Genomic DNA, 5,721 nt, shown 5'->3' on the forward strand with positions numbered 1-5,721 from the left:
GCAGCAGTAGGAACTTACACCCTGACACAAGCATGAAGCAGAGAGAGATAACTAGGAATGTCACTAGTTTCTGAAACCTCAAAGCCCAACCCCAGTGACACACCTCCTCTAACAAGGCCACACCTCCTAGTCCTTCCCAAACAGTTCCAGCAATTAGGGACCATGTATTCAAATGTTTGAGCTTGTGGGGGCCACTCTCATTCAAATCCCCATACACACGAACACACAAATGAAAATGAAACAAAATAAAAGGAAATTCTATAATATCAATATAGATGCCCAGACTTATAGTAGTTCTGCTGAGAGCCTTTAACTTAACAATAATTTTTCCATTATTTTTCACGTTAATATAGCACTCGAACAGAGAACATCAGATTTCTCAGCACTAGAGTGTAGGATTGGCCTGTGCGGATGCTTTTGCTCTACTGTAAGCTAATAAAGAAGGCATGTTGAGTGAGGCCGGGGTAAGCTATGGAATTTGCTAGGTTTGCTGTGTGATGTGCATTTTTAAGCTGCACTCTTTTTGACCTAATGGGTTTCAGGCTCAGTTGCTGGTGAGTTAGTCCTGCCTGGATTGCTTTATTCCACTAAAGTGAGATTGTTTTTTTCAATATCCTCAAGCTTCTGTGATCTGGGAGAACAGCCTATGGGCTCAGGAATGTGCTGCCCTGAACCCAGTCCTTCTAGTAAGGGTATTGTCTTTCCTGTCGGGGGTGGGGTGGGGGTAGGGGCTGGGGGCTGGTGGTGGGAGATGGGGGTGGGGAAGGGCAGAGGGAGTCCTGGCAGTTGGAGAACCTGACCTCTGGGACACAATCATTGGCCCAGGGTGGACATGTGATAAGCTAGGTGCATTCGAATTCTGGGATGTTAGAGTTGAGTAATAGAAATGGCTCTCTTATTCCTGGACCATAAGATGACCAATTCACAACTTATTTAACTAGGTTGGACTTGGGTTTCCGTCATCTGCAACTGAAAAGTTTGAATTAAGATGCACAACCTCTTATTTTCTTGCATTCATGCCTTATTATGGTGTACCACACTCATCCCTTGAGAAAATTACTTTGAAACAAGTTCCTAGAAAGTTTCAAAGACATTATGGGAGAATCAGTAAACTTTGACCCAGTTTCTAGTAATGGATACATATTTTGTAACTATAATACAATGCCCAACCCAGGAAATTAACATTAGACAATATGTCCTTACATGTATGTGGCAATAAACCATCAAAATAATCGAAATACAGAAGTAGAGAGGCAGGCGTGGTAGGACACACCTGTGAACCCAGCTCTCAGGAACTGAGGCAGGAGGATCTTTTTTAAGGTTAGTCTGGGCTATGTAGTAAGACTCCTGACTTCAGACAAACAAGACAAATAGTAACAATCATGTCACTACAAAATGCGTGTGGTTCCGCCTTCTACAATCATGGCTCATCACTGAGTGAGGTATGCAGATTTCTGCAAGCTTCAAACTCTTCACAGGCCTCGAGCTTCTTTTCCTTTGCATACTTTGGGATGCATCGGTCATTGTTAATAAATTTGTTTCAGCTATTAAACAATTTAGAAATTCCAGAAAAGACCATAAGTCTTTAATAAATTAAAGGTAATAAAATATTTTTTTAAAAAGATCCTTGGAGGAGCTGGTGATGCAGCTTAGTGGTAGATACTTGCCCAGCACATAGTGCCAGGCCCTGGGTTCAAGTCCCAGCACCGCAACAACGCTACTAATGTCAAAGAATAGAATGAAACTTGGAAACAGCTTTGGACTCCGAGGACCGGGATGAGAGTGCTGCTGCTTCTCAGACGGTTTTCTCTTTTGGATGAGGTTTGCTTTCTCTCTTGTTGCTTTAATTTGTTTTCCTCCAGATTTAGCCTTTAGAACTCTGAAATTTGGGTGAACTTCTGTGGGTTTTTCCTATTTAAGATTTTCTCAGCTTCCTTAGTGTGAAGATTTACGTGCTTTTGCCAAATTTCAATGATTCCCTTTTTTATGCCTCCTGGTGTATGTGTCTTCATATATATGCATGACGCGTCCACCGCAGTAGATCTCCATTTTTTTTTCAAAAGGACGTTGTATTCAGCTGTCTCTCTTCTTCTTCCTCTGCTTCCCATTTCCCCATTCCAGTTTAACCCTTCCTGTTCCATTATCCCCTTTCACCCAATGCCAGTGCCCTCTATCCCCCTTGTCTTGAACACCCCCCCACACACACACACGGCTTATAAATTTCCTGTATCTTCTGTATTTCAAACAAAGCTAACATGTGGAGAGTCAAAGCTAACACCTACAGATGGGAGAAAAGATGCAATGCTTGCCTTTCTGGGTTTGTGTTACCTCACTCCACTCAGAATGACTGTTTCTAGCTCCATCTATTTATGTGCAAAGTATTTCAATTTTCTAAAACATGGCAGACTCAAGCTGAGAGGGACCTGGAAGTTTCATCCCTATTGGCTGGCCTCCATAGTGCTGGCAGGAGCTGAGAAAGTTACTACTGGAGAAAAGTGACCATCAATTACATCAGCTGTGAATCCTACAGGCTACGGCCACGGCTGGTTTAACAACGCATTCCCAGTGGTGCAAGAGCGGTGTAGATCACAGGAGTAAGCAACCACTCTCTGCTTAGATTCAAGCCCCACTCCACGAAATGAAACTAGTACCTAGCACCATCTTCAGGTCAAGAGCCTATGGCTAGAACACATCGTAGCCCTTAGGGGAGACACTACTGTTGTTATGCTTCTAAATGAACATAATACTAAACAAAGTCCTAATGGCTTATTGATATATCTGTAATCATTGCATCTCCCAGCCTTCATCAGAGAAGCTTCTACTTGCAGTAGATGGTAAATAATAGAGACCCACAATTGACCAAGGAGCAGAGAGACGAGAGACTGCAGACTTCACAGTGCTAAAGGGAGTAGGTATATATACGTACATATATATGTATCACTTCTTCCTCCCAAGGCTCTGGGAGAATGACGGAAAGGAGGCAGGTTGAAAAGTGCATAAGAGCCACACGTAGTGGATGGTTCCAAGGAAACCTTTTCTTACCCACAGGGCCATTGCACATATGAACACACAACAGCTGTAACAACATGCAAAAACTTGTGCAAGTCCAAGCCAGAGCAAACCTAAACTTGGAGAACGGAATTGGACATACAACCCTATCCCTAGCCACAGAGCCACTGACTGCTAAGGAAGAAACAGTCAGTTTTCCCTAAGAGCATAGTCACTGGTAAGTTGACCACCGTCTGGTGGAAGACCACAGCTATGGTGGTTTAAATATGCCTGGTCTAGGGAGTGGCATTCTTAGGAGGTGTAATCTTTTTAAAAGACTTATTTACTATATAGAAGTACACTGTAGCTGTCTTCAGACACACCAGAAGAGGGCATCAGATGTCATTACAGATGGTTATGAGCCACCATGTGGTTGCTGGGAATTGAACTCAGGACCTCTGGAAGAAGAGTCAATGCTCTTAACCACTGAGCCATTTCTCCAGCCCCAGGGAGGTGTAATCTTGTTGGAGGAAGTGTGTTGCTGTGAGAAAGGGCTTTGAGACCCTGATCCTGACTGCCTGGAAGCCAGCCTCCTCCTGTATACTTTCAGAACAATTTGTAGAACTCTCAGTCCTTCTCCAGCACCATGCCTGCCTGGATGATGCTGTATTTCTGCCTTGATGATAATGGACTGAAACTTTGAACCTGTAAACCAACCCTAATTAAATGTTTTCCTTTATAAGAGTTACCTTGGTTATGGTGTCTCCCCACAGCAATGAAACCTTACTAAGACAACAACCAAGAAGACTGTGGGAGTATAAATTGCTCTGTAAGGATTTCCTTTTAAAGAACATACAGATCTGGGAAGAATAGAGAGAGGTAAATATGACCAAAAAACTGTAAGAATCTTGGCAGAGTGCTAGGATTCCAGTGATTGCTCCCACACCTGGCTTTACGTGAGTTGTGGGACTCTGAACTCAGGTCCATGTAGATGACCACACGTGCATTACCCACTGACCCATCCCCCCGGACTTGGCAATTATTGCTTCAAATACTCTTCTACTCCCACCTCTCCCCTCTTCAAGGACTTACTCGTAAATCCTCTGGTCTTTCCCACAGGTCTCTGAGGCTCTGATCTTTCCTCCTCCTTCAGCCTGTTGTTCATGTTGTTCACAGCACTTTCCCACACTTACTCTGAGCTTTCTCTTCCCCTCTGTTGTTGAGGCCAGCCATTCAGTTACCGAGTTGTCATATTTTAGTCCTAAGATTTCCATCTAATCCTTTTATAGCTTTGGATGATAATAATGATGATGATAGTGTGTGTGTGTGTGTGTGTGTGTGTGTGTGTGTGTGTGTGTGTGTGTGTGTGTGTGTGTAGACAGGATCTTGGCTATCTGAGAACTCACTATTACAGACCAGACTGGCCTCAGACTCACAGCGAGCCAGCCGCCTCTGCCTCTAGAGTGCTGGATTAAAGACGCGCCCACCAGGCTGAACTTCAACTTTATGTTTCATTTGGTTCAAGTGCGTTCATGGTCTCTTAGTGAAACACTGTTCTGGTGTCTGTGTTAACGCTCTTGCCTGGTGTGGTGTGAGAAATCTTCTCTCTGTGGCCTCTGATATCACTCTGGTGAGCAAGGGCATCTCATTTGTGCTGAGAAGGGTTCAAGTCCATGTTTCCCATGCATTTTTCCTCAAGCCTTGGCACCTGCTCTTCACTGTCAGAGCAGGGTTGGGAGTCTTGCTGACAGGAGCCTGGATGCTTCATACTGAGAACCATGCAACCCTGAGAGGAATGGGGTGGGGTTGCTTCAGTGCCTTTAGACAGTGGGGAAAGTCTTGACTCAAGTACACTGGACACCTATGACCCAGTGGGTCAGATTACTACAAGTTTGGGGTTGGGGATTTAGCTCAGTGGTAGAGCGCTTGCCTAGCAAGCGCAAGGCTCTGGGTTCCGTCCTCAGCTCCGGAAAAGAAAAAATTACTACAAGTTTGGTGGTGATGAAAGGGTGAAGGCAGGCCCACAGGATGTCCGTGGTGTTTGCTCAGAGCAAAATGGACATCTGTCCTAGAGGTCTCTGTTTTGGTCAAGCCACCCTCTTCCTGGTCCTTTGGGCAGAAAGGCCAGTTTTGTTGTTAGTATTGTTTTTGTTTTCTTTTTGGTTTTATCCTCTCTTTCTGTTGGCTTCTGTGTGTTTCAGCTTGGCCATCCAGCCTAGGGCGTTGAAGCATAAAGAATACCCCCGGACGTCATCCTTGGTTTCCGCTGGTATCAAGGATCTGTGTCAGACTCCGTCTTACAGACTCCATGTGCTGTATGTGACGTCCAGGTTTCCAGTCATGTGCTTGTATGTGACGTCCAGCTTTCCAGTCATGTGCTTGTATGTGACGTCCAGGTTTCCAGTCATGTGCTTGTATGTGACGTCCAGGTTTCCAGTCATGTGCTTGTATGCGTCCTATTCCTCCTTCCTTCCCTTTCTTCTATGTCTCCTCTTCTTCCTTCTCCTCTTCCTTCTCCTCTTCCTCCCTTTCCTCTTGCTCACCCAGGCTCTGAAACACCCTCTCAGAAAGCAGATTATACTCAGACTGGCTGAAAAATTTTAGCTATGTAAACCCACATATAAATTAGCAAGGGACATTTAAATTGCAAGCTTTGTGCTTTTTTAAAAAATGTGCATTAATTTTTGTTTTCATGTGCATTGGTGTTTTGTCTGCATGTGTATCTGTATGATC

The sequence above is a fragment of the Rattus rattus genome, chromosome 14 (genome assembly GCF_011064425.1).
Source record: "Rattus rattus isolate New Zealand chromosome 14, Rrattus_CSIRO_v1, whole genome shotgun sequence".
Classification (NCBI taxonomy): domain Eukaryota; kingdom Metazoa; phylum Chordata; class Mammalia; order Rodentia; family Muridae; genus Rattus; species Rattus rattus.